This window comes from Gobius niger (genome assembly GCF_951799975.1).
Source record: "Gobius niger genome assembly, chromosome: 8".
Taxonomy (NCBI): domain Eukaryota; kingdom Metazoa; phylum Chordata; class Actinopteri; order Gobiiformes; family Gobiidae; genus Gobius; species Gobius niger.
The window spans coordinates 25,396,659-25,415,813 of NC_136859.1; the positions used below are offsets into that span (position 1 = coordinate 25,396,659).

Below are 19,155 nucleotides of genomic sequence, written 5' to 3' on the forward strand. Positions count from 1 at the left end.
GAATAGATCAAGCTTGATGTCTCAATAATTTCTCAAGCGTTGTTTTATGGATTGACTTGGGTTGCAATTAAATGTGTCTGGCTTGGGATGCACAGATTTATGGCGAATTCACACAAGTTCAGCATTACGCAGTGGCAAGTATTGGAATGGAATTATCCAGGACTTGGCATATAGTTATCAAAAATAATGATCCTATTTGTGTCTGAATGGGAAGAGGCATAATATGATATAAGTTTTGCCAGCACTGCAGTTGCCCATTATAGGCTTCTAAAGCGCAGTTTATGGCTGTCTCCCACCCGGTGATTGCTGACAGGGGGATTTAAACCACACACACTTCCAGGCTCTCAGTCTTAGTTTGTTTTCATGTCATGGAGGAAGAAATGCTGATGATTGTGCAGGGAACTGAAATGGGAAAATGGCAGTGGTTCTGCAGAGGGAGAAGCGTATCAGGAAATAGAGGGCTCCTGAGGAGCAAAAAATCTTGTGCCAAGAATTTAGCGGCTCTTCATTGCTTTTCTCAGAGTCAACAGGCACCCAGTAGATAAATACATGTTTTTTTTCCCCTCCCAAGCAAATGTGCAAAGCTGATATTTAACTGGAGTGCTGTTTATCATATCTGCTAACATTGAGCTAAACAAGTCAAGGAACACATGAGGCTTCAAACTGTTAGGAGAGAGATTTTTTGTATGTCTAATCTTTAATCTCTACAGCAATGGTTATTATATTCTTCTCATTAACACGCTTATTTACAGGGATGTGTTATTGTGTTTGGTGACTGTATTTACAGTGTGTATGAAAAATGGATTGTTGACAAGGATTCCATTAAGACAAGTGCACGTCCTTCCTCTGGTCTTTCATTTAAGGTTTAAATGTGAGTATGGCCATTATCTGCTCCCATAATGTTATTTGTTAATTTGCAGCCGACTACACACTGGGTCATTAGTGAAATGTTAAGTCATTATATTAATGGCTTTCACAGCTGTTACCTCTTCCTTCTTTTGAAATGTGTTCAAGGGCACTTGCATCAAATGTGAATTTTCAGATGTTTTACACTCTTAAACAACAACGCCTTTATAGAAATTATGCTGATCTCACTATTATGCCATCTCACTATATTAAAGTAAGATCTGAGAATAAAACAATGACAAACAGGCACGTGCTCCCGCTGCTATAACCCTGGGCATCCCTTTGATGCTCACCTCTTTTTGTATCATAAACACTAAAAATACCCCAGTGACCCTCAGGAGAGAATGTGCACATTCAGCTTTGGCAGCTGTACTCGCTGACATCACAGTGTCCCGACCAGGTGGAGGACACCAGCCTCTTAGGGTTTGGCGTAAGCCTCCAGGTAGAAGAGCACTACAGGAGCAGCATCACATTTGGCAGCTCTTCTTATCCATTACACACTAATCATATAACACTGTTTTAAAATGCACTGTTACGAAGCCTTTATTCATTTATTGTATCTAGCCAGTGGGTAAGGGTGGGGCTCTCATTATCAAGCAGGAATAAGGAAAGAAAAAGAAAGAACAGGGAAGTCAGCCCATAAAATATTTAGAAATTGTCATTTACTAAGACTATTAGATTATTTGCTTAATAGGAAATTAAAAAATCCTATACAATAAAGCCATGTGTTGCATTATTTGTCTTCATGGCCTAATCTAATTATGAACATTTTGGTCAATACAAGATTCACTCAAATGTGTGATATGAATGTGGTGGAAGATCTGTGAGGATGCTGGTTGTAACCACACATGCAGGTATGTCATTGCAGTGTCTGTGTGGTGAGGTTGCTCGACTGGAAGCACATAAACCTCCGAGCAGATCTCTGATTGGCAAATGTCATCTTGAGTTGTTTAAAAAAGAGGAAGAAGCCTAGTTTCCACGGAAACACCATATTGCTGCTATATTCCACAGTATGTTAAAATTGTGTTTCTTCATCATCATCATCATCATCATCATCATCATTATCATCATCAATGTCATCATCAACATTATTATTAGGCTATTATTATTATTTTAAAAAGATAACAATACCATAATTTATTTATTATGATTAATTTGCTTATCAATCACATACATTGAAATTGAGGATTTAATCATATTCCAAACAGGATTTTACCAGTAGCCAGGCAATGATCACTTTAACATAGCACAGCCTACAGTACATTTTTGAAAATAGTAATAGTAACCTAATTTGGTAAAGTAATAATTTCTGATTCGGTCAACAAAATGCTGTTTAGCTAAAACCATCAAGCAAAAATAAATGGCTAACCACGTGCTTTGGGCCTTCAACATCAACGCTACGACCAGAAGAAGCCTGAACTGAGCGACAAAGTTACTGTAAGTATTACACTTTTTTGCTGGATGGATAAATAATATCATGATGAGGTTTGTTTGTGCATACGACTTTGTTCTGGTTAGCCACAGTGAGCACGTGGGCTGCAGCCTGATGAAGGTGAATATGGGTTAGATGCAGACATTGTTTTGGTTTCTGTCTCTTGCTTTTTCCAAACTATCTTAAAACTTGATCAGCCACACTAAAAAACAGCAATACCATAGTTAGCCAAACGAAACTATTTCCCCCCACGTGTGAAATCAAACACCCAACTTGGGCTTACTGTGTTTTTCAGATGTGACTTGGCACATTTTAGTTGAAAGTGGCATTATAATGTGCCCATTAATCCATACTGTGTGTAAGCTTTAGGCTAGATGCTGGGTGAGTTCTTAAGCAGATCCTGTAGGCCATAATAAAAAGTTAAAGAAAAGGTAAAATGTCTGAAGTCAAGTGGATGGTTAGTTGGAAAGTATCAAAGGTAAAAAAAAAAAAAAAAGGTGTTTCTGCTTATTTCAGTGACTGTGGTCTCCATCTCCACTTTTGATGAATCCTTGTTGAGAGCTCAGACAGGTAAGATCACATGTTTTGTTTCCATACTTTTCCAATCAAACCAGTCAGTAATGTGAACTTTGCATTGGCTTTCAAACCCCGGTTGTGAAAGGTTAACATGGCACAATGGAAGACATATATTGTGGAAAGGTTGGTATATTTTATGTGAGGCCTTTCAAAATGCTGAATGTCGCTGTGGGGCAGAGCACAGCCGCTGTTTCTCAGATGAGGGGACAGCCATGTTTTATTCAGACTGATTCATTCATATGATAGGAATGTATGCAAAGTGTAGCACAGCTCTGTTGACCTCTGGTTGGGGAGCAGTCTGTTTTTGTGTCAAAATGGGCGTCCCGTTTACCCCAGCCACTGCTCATCTACTGTAATCCTTTCCTTGTAGCACATGCCGCCCAGGAGATTTTCTGCTTATCATCTACTAATTAAATATGTAACAGGAAGTTCCTGTAGCAATTAATTAAGTCTGCATTCTGAACATACTGTCAGAGGCACTTTTCACAATCAAAGGCTCATCTGCTGTTCCGCTGTCAGTGCACGTGATGATGTGCTCCTTGTGAAATTAAGTAGATCAAGTTCACCTTGAGGGCACCTAGAACTGCAGGGGCACCCTCCAGGTCCAGGTGCCTTGCCCTGCAACTGGCGAGATTTTTAAATGGCAACAAATTATCACATATAACTAAAGGATGACTTTTACACAAAAGTGTATTAGTTTGAAATAAAGTAAGTATTATTTTTTACAGTAAAATTAATTGGGGAGCCGGGCCTGTCTCCAGAACAAGCCAGGGGGGTGCGTTTAGGAAAAAAGGCTGAAACCACTACAGTATATAGTATTTATTTGTTTATTTGGTTGGAATAGTGCATGTTAATGAACATACATGGGTCTCATGCATGTAAACACGCCACGGTGGATTGTATTTAGCCATGGGTAAATTTCCATCTGTTGTTCCACAGTCGCACTCTCATTCATCCTGGTCTATTGTACATGTTTTATGTGGTAGAGGAAACCGCAGTACCCGGAGGAAACCTTCGCGGACAGAGGGAGAACATGCAAATTCCTAACAGAAAGGCCCGGTCCGGAGATCGAATCCGGGACCGTCTTGCTGTGTGTCGCCACCGTGGGCACAGTTTTACATTTCACTAATAATAATAATGATAATCCGTATTAAAACAATGCTAGAAATGCTTCAAAAGCATGCAGAAACCTAAACTGTTCTTTACGTCTGACTAAGTGGCTTTGTAAACTTACCCAGTCGGCTACAGTTGACTTCCCAACTCTATTATTATACAGAGCTTATTAATGTATGATTGACCTATTTAAGTAATGGTACACATTTATCATTTTCTATGCTGTGTGATTACATATTTATCGCCAGCACATGCTTCCACTCTCCACCTCCTGTCCTTCTCTAATTTCCCCTTTCCTTCACTTTTTCATCATGGCTGCTCCCTCCTCCCCCTGCGACACAGCCTCTGTCTCCCTCTTTGCTGAGGTGGCTGTACCTGCTGTGACTTTGACAAAGTGGTCTCAGAGCGTGCGCTGGAATCTCTGTGTGTTTCGTACAATGTAAAATACAATGCCTATATTTTAGTTTGCACAACCGTGTGGCAATTGCATTACTGCAAATGCAAGATGTTGTACAGGATTTTGGCATGGAGCCTCTTCCAGTTATTTTCAATTTATTGATACATTCTTGGAGTACTTTGGCCATGGAGCCTTTTCAGAATAAGTGTCGGAACTGAAGGTCCAGAATGGTTGATTTTAACATGGATTATATGGATTACCACATTTTTTAAATCTAAACCAATAACTTTGATTTTGTGCTTGTTGATGAGATTTCAAATTTATAACGTACAAAAAAAATAATTGATCACAAAAAAATGAATATCACAGGTTGTTTCTCAACTAGGCTTTTGGGGGTCAGTAATTTACCGGGTAATCAGGAGAGTTGGGATGTTTCGTGGTGGGCCACGGCACTTTTGGGCTGGCAAAAAATGAATAAAGATTGCCTAATTAAGTGGGCAGCAGCGGTTAGCATTCACAGGAAGAAGGTCTCAGGTTTAATTCCTTTCTGTTAGTTCTCTCCATGTCTGTGTAAGTTCCCTCTATCACTAAACATGTGCACAATAGGATTCCCTCTGGGGCCAGGATGTCTGGAAAAGAGATTCTGAGATGTAGTGGAACTTAATAGTGAAATATAAAATAAATGAAAATGATGTATGCACATTTATGTCACTACTGAAACTTAAGTATTTAATTCTCAATTAAATTTGTTCTTACAATCTTAGCATTTACTGCCCTGGTGCCAGCCTCTGGGCCACATAAAAAAGGTCGTGACAGGCCCCTGGTCTGCATAACCTCCCAATGGAAGAGTCTAAAAGTGCAAAATACCATGCTACAAACAATCATATTTTAACATTTTATTAGCAAGTTGTTGCTCCAGACAGGTGTTATTTATTTTGCCAAATGTTTTTACTTCATTTAATGGGTATTTCTATATCAAAGAAGCAGACATATATTCAGGATTCATCTTCTGCTGCCAGCTGTTTTACAGCACAACATATTTGCCTTTCATCATTATCTATCTAGCACCTTTAATGATGTTTTAAAGGGGGGGTATTATGCAAAATCGACTTTTTCAAGCTTTACATCATGTTATTAAGTCATTCCCTCATTAAAAACATGCCTGAAGTGTTGCCTTAGCACATTCACGTATTTTCGAGTAATCTGTAAAAACTCTGATGGCAGCCATTTTAGGGATAAAACGCCTGATTCCTTCAGGAAACGCCTCCGACCTCCAGGATACGCCTCCGACCTTTCGTCACCAGCCGAGTAACCAACCACTGCTCCTCAGCAGAACCCCCTCCCGCATTGTCTAGCCCTAAGATGTAAACAGAGTCATCATGGAGGATTAGCTTCATGTGTTGTGAACCGGAGCCACAGCAGACTTTTACAAAGACACACATCAGTGTTTCTGTTACCGAAACACCCAGGATTAAAACCGGTGACAAGAACACTTATTTCAGTGTCTGGTTCTGCGCTGGGCCTTGATGATGCACAGAGCCTCCGGAGAAAGCTAATGCTAAGCTAAACCTCGAGTCATCACGTGAAAACGAGAAATATGCACACATAAAGTCAATAAAACCACCACACACACAAAGAACCGTTTAACAATGATCACACACGGAGCCAGGCTTGTTGATTTGGAAGTTTATTGCTCACATTTCATCTACAATGGGTCATAGCCGAGTGGCTTTCTCCCGGAGCTAACAAGCTAGCCGCGACAAGCTAACGGGAAAATTCACTGAATACAAGCAGCATATTATGCATCGAAAACGTCACTAAAACAGGCAACTGCTTGAAGCAGCCTTTATGATGATCACACACGGAGCCTGGCTTGTTGATTGTGTAGTTTATTGCTCACATTTCATCTACAGTGAGTCGTAGCCGAGTGGTTTTCTCCCGGAGCTAAGGCACTATTAGCCACGACAAGCTAACAACCTTCACCTTCACAACATTCATTGAAAACAGGCAGCATATTATGCACAAATAACGTCAATAAAGCAGGCAACTACTTGAAGCAGCCTTTACGATGATCACACAATGAGCCTGGCTTTACACATTTGTGGTTTATTGCAGACTTTTCATCAACAATGAGCTGTAGTCGATTATAACAAGCTAACGGGTAACCTCGAAAATCCACTGTCCACCTGCACAGATAATGTCCGTCTTTGAATCGTATGGGCTCCTGCAGATCCTGGTGTCGTCCATGGGGGTATAGTTAGAGATCCATAGGGCATGGCAGATGCAAAGAGATAGCCTCCAAACAGCAGTTATTTTTCAGGCAAGAGCCCCTTCCAAGCGTCCGGTGTGGAAGGTTTGTCTCCAAATAATATCCTGTGTGGCCATTGTTCACAAAGTGATAAACAGTAGGTCCTTTCCAACAATAAAAATTAAAATGCACCGATCGTAGTTTCAATACAGTTGAGACAACGAGCGCAGTGTTGTTGTGATGCCACAGACAGCGTGTGGAGGGGGCGTGTCGGAAAGGGTCAGAGGTTCTTAAAGAGACAGGGGCCTATTTCAAGTCTTTCGCTACCGCCATTTTGAAAGAGCAATTTTATACAAGGCAGTTATTCTAATTTACTGCATTTACAGACCAACAGAAGGTTTCGTCATCATTGTAGTGTGCCATAGACTGGTGCTATGTGGCTGAAAAAAGCATAATACCCCCTCTTTAAGAAAATATGGGACTTTTTAGGTGTTGCGTTCTTTCTAAACATACACTGTTGTCCACGCTGCTTTGTGAGAACCACTGCAGCAACGTCTGCTTAAATATCACCATATCTCCGTTTCATCCTTCATTATCATTAGCCCTGACTTTTTTCATCTTGTGCTTTGCCGTTCACCTTGTTTCTCCCCTGTACCTCCATAGCTGGCTCCTCCCTCTCTAGCCCCTCCCCTGTGGTTCCTCCTCTACTCGTGCCCGCTCATTGAGAGAGCTATAGTGAAGCACATGTGACTAGAATACTGAGGAGCTAATCATTATTCCACGAGCGGAGCCAGTGCTCGGGCAGAATGTCAATTCTCGACACCCCCCGCCCCTCCTTAACGCCACTTCCTCTCCTTACCTCTTTTGCATGCCTTTCCAGCAACAGTTAATATGGCAGTCGCATTTCTGTTGTACAAAGTCAAGAAAACACACATTAGCAGGTGGAATGGTGAGCAGCGGTCATTTAACACCTGCAGTGGATGGTTGAGTAAGGATTACATTAGCGCGCCCAATGCTCTCTGAAGTGTACGTGCGCGTCGCCTATGTGTGTGTTTGTACGTGGACGCAGTTGTTATGTAAAAGCGCTCCACATCAATTTGTCAAGAGCAAAGTGGCGTGGGATGGAGATGAGAGTGAGACAGCTGTTGAATGCATATTTTCCAGGAGAAGAGGAAGCGGAGTGACAGCACACTTTGAGCAGACACTGCAAGGCCAAAACAACACTACTATTAAAGTCCAGTCGTGCACCGCCTCTCCGAATGTAGCATGTCACCGCGGTAACACAAGAGCATTAGTATCAAAGGTTCAATCCTGGCACACGGGCTGACAGTGCGTTGTGCTGAAAACCAGGCGGAAGGGGTAAATTAGACCTGAGGTGGATCAGACGCACGCGCGCTCTCACTCAGCGGGGCTCGGAGGCGTGTGTCAGTGCGCGTGACGTGATTGGAGAGACAGCACAACAAGAGTCCTCGCGACTTCCTGAAAACTGCAGCTGTGGGTCAGGGCTAGGGGTACGACTGCAAACCCCGCCACATCCACACATACGACACATGCACACAGCCAGATAAACAGGGCTTGACATGAACAGTAGCCAAAGTTCTGGCCAAATTCTGGCAGGTCTGTATTTTGGCTAGTAACACAGTCCTACTGGCTACTACTATTAGAATTTACTGTATGTTTTTAGTTGAGCAGGCAGCAGGCACACACTTGGACCACAGCATCAAAATAGTTAAAAACACATTATCAATCACGCAGAGGCCTGTCATGATAACATTTGAAGTCGGATACATTGAGGCTGGAAAATACTGCAATAAACAATATTATTTAACGATATTGACTGTAAAGCTTTGTTTGAAAAGTACTTGAAACATCCCACAATAAACATGAACTATAAGGAAAAATAAAGTATAAAGTATTGCACTGGAAAAATGTGGGAATGTATTGTGTTTGAATGATAAGTGAATGCTGTATAGTAATTACTGTGACGGCACCAACAAAGATGATGATCGAAGGCAAACGTGCTGTAGATAATGGCCATTAAGGGACTTCAGAGAAGATAAGACCTCTCGCTTTCATTTCCCCATACCTAAAAGATAGAGGGAATGAGAAAGTAGTGGATGAGGGGTGGGTGGAAAGGCCATGTAAACAACAAGGTAGGCGAGTGGGACCATATGGTATTTATAGAACAAAGATTGGAAAGGGCGTGTGAGGTGTGGTCCTACTCCCGAACTAAAGATAACACACAGTACATTTTGGAAGTTTGAAGGAATCTCAACTTCAACAATAAATAATACATTATTTAGACTCCAGTGCCTTTTAACACACAGAGAAAATCCATTTGTCTGTATTCTTTTCCAAACAAATACAAAATAACAATGCATTGGTTTTATAAAGCGCTTTTCTGGACACTCAAAGACGCTTTACATTGCATTGTTCATTCACTCAATACTTGAAGGTGGTAAGCTACTATAGTAGCCACAGCTGTCCTGTGGTAGACTGACGGAGGTGAGGCTGTCAGTCTGCACCATCAGCCCCTCAGACCACCACCAACCACAAACACTACATACACCCAGACTTCCTGGTGTTCCCACACAGTCTCCCATCCAAGTACCAACCAGGCCCTTCCCGGCTTAGCTTCCAAGGTCTGATGGGATCGGGCAGAGCAAAGGCGGTTTGGCCTGAATGTACTTTCACTGCCACAGGAATGGATACGCTGTTGACCCTGTGCCAATAACTGCAATCAGCCATCACATTGAATACGATCAGATTAAAATTCATACTATCCCTCATCATAATGTTTTTAATGGACGATTTTCATCTCTAAAAATATCCCCAGAAATGATAATATTGCGATATTTCATCTATATTATTCTGGTAAAATCATTCCTGACAAAAACTAACTTCTGTGTTAAATTAAACCTGGTTAGAATTAAATGTATGGATTCAGATAATGCTGCACATTAATGCACCATTAGAGTAGCCGTTATAGGTTTTATTCCCCTTTTCTTTTCAAAATAACCTCCTGCACACATGGCTGTTGGAGTGAAGCAGCTTTTCTTTGGAAAAATTGTTGCCTGTTTGTCAAACCGCTGCAGCATTTCTCTGGCTTTTGAACAGTGTGGAACGGAAGCATAAAGGCCTACATACTGAGTAATGTTATCTGGACTATAGTGCTTGTATTTGGATAGTTGGCTAAAGCGGTCGGGCTCTTTTCTCACTAACAGAAGCGCTGATTAGCTCTGATGCCCGGACTGGGGGGTGGTTTCTTTGCATTTCCTGGCTTTGTTCTGACAGTTCTCACTCGCGTTGGACATACAGTGCAGTGCACATTAAGTGTAAAGCACTTTGGGCCTAATGAAGGTAGAAAAGCGCTATATACAGTAAGTTGAGACCATTTACCGTTTGCGTGCATTTGTCGCGCATTTACGGAGACTAAAAATCATCCTTCATTTTACTCACTGAGCGATAAGTTGATATAGTAATTATCACGACAGGCCTATGTATAACAACGATACCAATCCGATATGTTTATTATGATAAGTAGTATTTTTACCTTAAAACGTGTAAATAGAAAACAGTTATGTGTCCAAAGTTTATAAACCAAATAACATTTGACATTTATTGAAGTGATTGAAAAGCGAGTTAACATAAAATGTAATAAAGTGCTTTATAATGGTTACTGGAAAACATAGGAGTGATTGATAAAGTTTAAGTACTGTATTGCGATACAATACGATATTTAGTTTACTATCCATAATGCTTAACTGACTTAGTCTTTGTAGGTATGTCTACATTTTCGCTGTTCTGCTCCGGTCTACACTAAATTAGCAAGAAAATAATTATAGTTTCGTAAAAGATGAGGCAAAAAAGGTACTATAAGTAAGTAAGGCTATGAGTAAGAGAAAGTCTAGTAAGGTCTAGTAAGAGCACGTTTGCTTGGTGGTGTGCCAAATTCAAGTACCATTTGAACACAAATAATAGTGTTGCGCATAATTATAAGCATATCTGGGGGGATTCCTTATGAAATTTTAAAGTATTTGACAATATTTCCAGGTTTTTATCTCTGCTATGTGCAATTATATTTCTCAAAATCATCCCGGGGACGTTGCTCACCCCTGAAATAGACCCTTGACTTTATTGCCTGCAGTTGACATTATGTTAGAGTTATTCACAAAGCAACTCAGTCGTGGCTTCTTAGAACAATTTGGCTTGTGAATTTCAAAAAATGATTAGCCACAAGGGTAAGTGAGCAAATTTTGTTATTGTCAAACCCTGCAAACAAAGAATGAGAAAGTTGGACAGCCCCACATAAAGTCATCTCCCATTGTCCAGTTCAAAAGCCCTGGCCTTAGGGAACCTGTCGCATGACATGGCTATGGTCTAATGGGCTGGAGCATGGGTGAGTAATAGGTGCTCCAGCTCTGTCCGCCCACTGGACGCACACTCGTCTGGAGAAGAAGAAGCACATTATTTTACGAGATGGGAGCTGAAGAGGTGAAAACATGAGCATCGGGTGAAAGGGGGGCACGTCTTGAGAGCAGAGTGGAGGAGACAGCGCCCCTTTGTCACATGCGATGTCGGCTTCCTCAGTGATCAGGGGACAGCTCTGCAGACGGGCCACATCAGATGCACCCCACAGCTATGAGCACAGGGCATCCGTCCCTATGGCAAGCGCATGTAAAAAGCGCATCAAAGCAGCAAGTAATTCACTGGATTTAGATTCAGCTTGAACTTAAATTTCATTATACAAAAGTTTGTCATTCCTTTAAGATATATCGGATTTATATCCCTACAAAAGCCTGTCAACAAACATGTTTCCTGTCACATGCTGTTCAAAATGAATATCTCATATTTATTTTTGTTTATGCCTCACAGCAACAACATGGTGAGTTCAATCCCTGGAGCCTGCCACCAAGAATGTCTCTCGTTGATCCTTGATTCTCCTGCTCCCTCGCGTCAAAACGTAAGTTGTTAAAAATAAGTGTCCCACTGAGAATGAATTTTGGTCTTCAGAGGATTTTCCCCCCAGACGTATCCGGCCTTGGCCACAGATCAGTGATAAGTGGATGAAGATTAATGACAAAATTAGTTTCTATGTCTTAACATTTTTTATGGTAGAGTTCCCTGTTATCTGAACAGGCACTCCAGACAAAGAACAAAGAGAATTGTCGCTGTTGATTATGGGTCATATTGATTAAGTAATTAAGTGATGATGAAGTAATAATCAAAAACAAATCTAGTGGACGTGAACAGGTTTTTTTTATCGACATGCCTCGTCGATCCCAAAGAAGGCTTTTTGGGGGTCATTTTGAACACACTGTGAATTGCAGCTGATGTGGTTCCCCTTTAGAGATCAATTCATTACTTAGCCATAATTTGCTACATGGTTGCTATTGTCATACCCTCGAACAGGAGCGCGAGCTGTTTTGTAAACTCAATACACAAATATCACTCTAAGGCAAGGCTGCGTTGTCACCAGCAATTACAGAAGCGCCTCATACCGGGAGTGACAAAATCAATGAGTCAACGCGCTGTGGCGAGTTTAATGGCCTCGGAGTGCACGAAATGCTAAAGGAGCATTAGGGCTGCAAGGGCACAAACTGATCTATACGAGAAAGGCTATCAGGGCAACGCAGAGAAAGACTTGGTATATGATAAGGCCAGAATCAAAGTCTGGTTCAGAGGCCAGGGGGTGCCACATAGCGTGAGAACAGCTTTATGCACCAGGGGCATGTGTGACATCATATACTGTGAGATGCCTCTCTGGGGACCGCTGCTTGTATGACTGAACATTATAAATAGTGAGGAGGTTGTCGTCCGCGTTCAAAGGGAGTCCCACATGAAGTGTCGGGGACGCGCACACTTCACACACCGCCTGCGAACGTATTTGATCTAAACTCACGCTCTAATAGGATTTCTATGGCCGTGTTTTAGCGCCACTTCCCACGCCTGTGTTGGCTCCATCCCTGACACAAAGTCAATGGGTGGCTCAGATCTGGATGCCCACTTGTGTGTGTTTACATCTGATACGTAGCTATGCCCCATCGTAGTGTGTGCCGCAGGCAATGAGGCGACTTGTGTGCTGATGCTGTGATAGTGTTTGTCACCATGTCCAAATCTGTCACAGTCATTTACCCCGGCTGCAGCTGCAACACTTCTGGACTCTAGCGCTCTACGATATGGTTAGGTCACACAGGTAAAGAATATGTAAAAATACTGCCCCGGTTTGAGCAGCTTAATTAAATGCTGTTGGTCGATGTTAATGACATTTTGGGGCAACCGTCTGAACAGGCGCAGCAACAGCAAGTCCCGGGAAAGAATGGACCAGGGCACTCTTGGAAGCTCATAGAAACAAAGTCTGTGTCCATCTTCTTGGGTAATTGAATATTTAAGAGACTTCGGTCAAAGTATGAACAGTAAAAACGGACTGCACTTTTAAACCACATCACCATCTCATAAAACAAGCAAAAATCCTTGCGATGTCAACTGCAAATAAATAAATTGTTGATCAGCTAACATTGGCTAACAGAAGTGCAGCCGCACACATCTGCACCAACGAACCCTTAGACCTCCTCTCACTCACGCACCAGTTAATAACCAGGCCCTGCTTAGCTTCCTAGTCCTGTGGGGATCAATACTCACAACTTGAAAACATCTGTTTTCCAGATAAGAGTGTGGCTGTATCAGTTAATCAGATTTCTGCACTTACTATATGCATTGAGTCCAACATTTACTTTAAATTTTCTATATTGTTGACTCAATGTGTTACACTGTAGTAGCATCGTTGCATCAAAAAAATATATGTATTAAAGGTTTTATAATTAAACCAAATGTCAATCCATATCTCTTCAATATTTACGAAAAACCTTTGTAACATGCACCTGTCAGTCGACACTACACTAAAAGAAATACATGCTGCAGGAAGAATGCAGTAGACCAAGAATAAAGTACAATTTGAAGTGAATTCCCAAGTGTTGTCGTGCATTTCTGTCAGATTTCTCTGAAGTTCAAAGTCCATTTTGGATCTGACAGTAACACGCCGGCACAGCTCCTCCTGACAGTAGTGTTGCATTGACTACTACTACTACACATCTGTACCATCACTCACTGTACACAGCATTTCCTTCATGGCTAGTTTTCTCCTTTTTTCTTTGCTTTCAAACGCTTATCTACTGACTGACAGAGAGAAGAGACGAGGAAGAGGAGGGGTGAGTTGATATTCATCTTTGAGAAAAATACCTTGGAGGGGAGAGAGAGGGAGAGAGAGAGAGTGGGTGTTGGGAAAGCGGGAGGGAGGGAGGGGTGGGGGGGTGCAGCGGAGAAGTGGGAGGGTGCGCGGAGAGAGGCAGAGCGCTGATTAGATTGGAGAAAGCCAAAGAGGTACGACTACACTACGGAGCCAGGGAAGAGCCGCGGCGTGGAGAGGCAGACAGGAGGAGGGTGACTAAGTGAATGCAGTTTTCTGTTCTCGCAGCGGAGTCCACAGGCTGCCTTGCGGATCGTACTGAATCAACAAATGGATTTACACGGGATATGAGGAGCACGCGCTGATTCTGCCTTTACATCCTTTCACTGGTGCAACAGCTCCGGAGGAAGCACGGCAGAGGGTTTACAGCGGACAAGTCATCTCTCGTGGGCAGCGTAGAGTCTACACAGCGGCAGGACTGGCTGGATTCTGTAAGTATTTGTACAGGGCTGCAAATGCCACTGTTTAAAATGTGTGCGAGTGGCTGCCTGAGGCTCCTTGCGCTGCCTGTGATGCTTTTTTCATGAAGAAGAAAAAGAGAAAATAAGAGTAGAGAGAGAGAGAGAGAGATAGAGAGAGAGAGAGAATGCAAATGTACTCGTGCTGCAATGCCTTCACACTTCTCTGATGCTTTTTAATGCTGTGGTGCGAAGAAGTGGACCCGGACTTGACTGTGTCCCTGCGCTTCCTCCACAGTGCCGGTAAGTGTGCGGGAGAGTGGTGACGGTGTGTGTTGGGGTGCTCATAATAGCGGCCCCCATTGGTATTCAGCGGAGGGAGCTCCAGGATCTCGCTGCGCCTTTCCCCGGGATGCGATCACAGAGCGGGGATTGTGCTTGCCCACGGAGAGCCCGCTGAAAATGGGTGAGTGTCCGATTTTACCCGGTCCTGCTCGGTCCTTTCTCACAATACGCCATATTCCCCTTCGTACGTCTTTGCGCTACAATATATTTTTCTCTCCATGCACTTCTGTTGTGGCTTGCACTGCAGCTTTTCTCCCATTTAACTAGTTTTTTTTTTTTTTTTTACCTCATCCACTCTGCCCACCGCTGCCCCCACCTGTTTTCCCTCAACGCCCCTCCATAAATCTATCCCCTTTTCACTGACTGCCCCCCCCCCCTTTTCCCCAATGCTGATACCGAAACGGGTCACCTGAACAGATTTGCATAAAAATCCGAATGGCTCACTTCAATTTGTTGCTTTGACCCTTTCTTGCCCAATCTGCCTCCCGCTTCTCTCGTCAGTGTCACCTATACTCGTCCATCTCCCTTTTGGCTCCCACTTTTTTTTGACTCTGAAATCCGAGTGTCTTTCCTGGAACCCGGCAGCGAATTGAGATGCTCTACATGTGCTATTTGTGCGGCTGTCAATCAATCTCTGTGGCTACGCTGCTGCTGTTTGTCTGTGACACAATGCTGCGAGGCCAGAGGTGCTTTTTGTCAATGACCGCGGTGAACAGAGTGGCTTTGAAGTAAATGCATTCTTTAATTGCTTCAGGCTCGACAGCTGTGTCACTCGCACGCAAGCCACGTGAACGCACTCACTCGCGGCGCTTTGCACGACCGACGGTACCTCGCTCACACCTACGTCCAATCACACCCGCGACACAATAGCATGCTAATGGTGCCTACTCGCGCCAGGCAGTTAGCAAACACCGGCGTATGGGTTCATCCTAAAGAGTCCCGGGAGGATACGGGTGTCAGCGGGGGGTCACGTCTATTCACACCGCAGTATCGATCAGAGCCCATGCACTGAGTAGAACCCAATGCTTCTTTTTAAAGACTCTTATCATCTTTATGGCAAAGTGGATATAGTGCCGCATCTGACAGTTTCCAGACTGTATGTGAGAATTATCGACGGGCTTTTGTGCGTCAGAAGCACCGACCGGCTAATTCGACTGGAGCTGTCATTATGTCTACAGTCACTAATGTGTTTTTTTATGTCGCAGTAGCTCCTGTGTTTGATAATGGAACAGTCACAAAGTGTTGGAAAGAACTATTATACTGTATCTTATGAACAGCCAAAAACATGTTTGGTCGAGGTGGGATGCGCTGAAACAAAAAAATCAAACAAAAACAAAGTAAAAGTCAGACCAACACCCACATATATCTATGGACAGAATAAGAAGCTACACTTATAGTTTGCAGAAGTGCCTCATTGTGAGTGTTTGCTGCTTGAGCACATCATAGAACTCGTTTTGAACTACAGTCTTGAAAGTGAAATTATTATAAGTTTCTTTGGCAGGCATTCAGCAGTATGTGTGCCAATTTTATTTAACACGGACAAGTGAGAAATCTAATTTTTGACCTTGATCCTTTCATCAAAAACATATTTTAAAGAGTTCAGTTGCAATAGCAGATGAGTGCCATTGGAAAAACTCATACTACGCTTGAAAATGTCGTTTTTTTATTTTTTGTTGTTTCACTTTGGCATTGAGTACAGTAACAAAAGTCCTAAACAGTTGTAAATTAACTCTTCATTTATTGATTCATGTATTGTTTATTTGATTGGGACAGATTCACCAAACATTGATCACTACATTAGGTATTCGGATGTTGGTGTTACAGTGTCTATAGCAACGTTGATTCGCAGAACCAGTCAATAGAAATTCAAATATGTAAGTTAAAACAAAGTACAATGCACAGCAGTATTGCATAGAGACTGACAAACTTTCTCAAATTTTCCCACTTAGTTTGTCTCTTACTCACACACACTGAGCAGGTAGAGGGAGAAGAAACAAACTGCCCCTTGTGCTGTGGGCTTTGTGGACCTTTGTGTTGGGAGTCTGAATTCACTCGATTAGTGTCGTGTGCACTTTTCAAGTAAAGCAAGTATTGTATAACACGTATCTTTGCGGGCAAGATTCTGTAAAAAAGTGGAGTCGCAATCTGCATTCAAAATGTGGACGTGTCTTTCAAGTGTTCGAAGTTTTGTGATTTCTGACATACACATTCAACAGGTGCAAACTGTTGCATAGTAACAGAAGTGAAGGCAACCTGTAGGCTTCACAGCTTGACAATGCTCTGCTATTTTTAGATTTAAGTAATCTACTCGACAAAAGGCGTGCTGATTTATTAGGGAGCGAACAAAGGAAACACAGTAGGCAGCCAACTCTGTGTAGGCTCAGGCAGCGATTCATTTTACCATCTGTCATTTGCATATCTGTGTACCTGTCTGCCTCAAGCTTTGCTGTAAGAAAGCATGAATATCTACTGTGCACAATTTTAAAGGCAAAGTGCATCATTTTAAAACCGCTCGCATTGCTGATTAAGATGAAGATTACACACTCACTATCAAACCGTTAATTCATGAATTTCAAGACGTATTTCTTCGAGCGCCATATTTTGTAGGTGCACACAACAAAGAACAGCTCATAATGTGGAGGCGTATTTGACGAAGATACTGTGGCTGAAACATCGAGACTGTGAGATCATAAACAACTCACAAGGATGAAGCGAGGGCTAGTAAAACGCATTAAAACGTTTTACAATACAGATAATGGACCTAGTAAGAGGCAGCTATTGTCAGTGATTACTTAGGGTCAACGTTGCTGACACTGACATGACACTTGAATCTGAAAAATGCAGTTAAAGATCCGGATTGTGTTGTCATACTGCGTCAAATTTCAATATACCAATGGAGATTTTAAAGTATAAAACAGATATGCAACTTCGCAAATACTCTAAAGCAGTTAATCTTGCGGAATGTGTACGGTGCCATTTCAGGGTTATCTGCAATTTTATACTTGCGTCTTTTCAGCAGGACTCCATACCTGATTGTTTTGTCGCAGTTGCTTAATTAAATACCTGAATACAAAGGCACAGTGCCACTTTTGTGTGGCGCTTAAAGCTGAAAACAAAGTATCGGAGTCGAGGGTTCTTGAGAAAAACAACAACTCAATGGAAATGAACTTGCTTTGATTAGTGCGAAGCCTCCACGGTATTCTGAGTATGCCTGACTTTGTTGGCAGCATAACGTAAAGCAGGTTTGAGGAATGTGTTCAGGAAAGGTCATGAATGAGCAACGGAGCAAATTATACTTGTAGATTTCTCTGTTACTACCTAGGGCTGTACAATTAATCGAAATTTAATCGAAATTGCAATCTTATCTTTGGTTAAGCTCAATTATCCTCATGGGGCTGTTTAATCGTCAGGTCTATTGCCGATTCTGTGGAGGCAGCAGGTTTGGAGGAGTACAATGGGAGATTTTAGTGTGTTAAATTATCCCGGAGTGGAAAGAATTCAATTTTTTGTTTGAGCTGAGGCTTATTTAAAAGGTCTATCTTGTCTGTATTCTTGATCATAATAGTAGCAACTACCGTGTTTTCCGGACTATAAGTCGCTCCGGAGTATTAGTCGCACCAGCCAAAAAATGCAAACTGAAGAAGAAAAGAACATATATAAGTCGCTCCGGATTATAGATCGCATCAGCCAAAAATGCAGAATGACTAAGAAATAACATATATAAGTTGCTCCGGAGTGTAAGTCGCACCAGCCTTGGCAACTACCTGGGCATGAAGGCGTAACTGCACCGTCAACACGCCTCTCCCGGCATTAAATTGTTGAAGCTCTCATTTGCGAACTCATTCCTCTAGCTGTGGCCATGTATCTTTTAGCCCATGATAAGCTTATTTTGTTTTCTTCATTGCAGTAATAGTAACCTCTGCTTTTTGCCAGTCTCTCACAAGTTTCTCATGCAGTCCAAACTTTCCTTTGCGTTCGATATAGCGCCCTCTAGTGGCTGTCAATGTGAAAATAACAAACATGTGAAACTATATATTTTTATATACAAGTCGCACCTGAGTATAAGTCACGCCCCCAGCCAAACTATGGAAAGAAGTGCAACTTAAAGACCAGAAAATACGGTATATGAATTTGCTTTTTATAATCAAAAAGTCAATTAAATCGAGATCAAATAGTACATTTTTTTTATTTTATTATCATTATTTTGGTCATGTTGCCAGCCCAATTACAGCTTGCGTCTGTTTGAATCCACATTTGATAGTGGCACAGTTGGATCTCAGTTTGATCTGCAGGGCCTTGACAGATTTATTTTACTAAAGCAGTATGTCATTTTATTGAATGGGGTTTGTGACATGCACCTATTCATACATCGAGATGAGTGGCTTTACAAATGTGGTGAAAGAACAGATCTTACAGTTAGGCCCCAGTGGCTTGAGTGGCAAAGTAAAGCTTGTCACAGTCAAACACAACCTCCTTGTTTCTGACCAAGTGCAT

General features: G+C 42.1%; 1 protein-coding gene across 5 annotated transcripts in view; it reads left to right on the forward strand.

Annotated features, from left to right (window-relative positions):
- The first annotated feature begins 14,039 nt into the window (after positions 1 to 14,039).
- grik5 (glutamate receptor, ionotropic, kainate 5) overlaps positions 14,040 to 19,155 on the forward strand; it is a 143,248-nt gene continuing 138,132 nt past the window's right edge. For 4 of the 5 annotated variants that reach the window (XM_079561870.1, XM_079561873.1, XM_079561872.1 and 1 more), the window contains exons 1-2: positions 14,040 to 14,349; positions 14,615 to 14,782. The gene's annotated coding sequence lies outside the window, so the exon portion shown is untranslated. The remainder of the gene's footprint in view (positions 14,350 to 14,614; positions 14,783 to 19,155) is intronic. The other variant, XM_079561871.1, reaches the window with a different exon arrangement.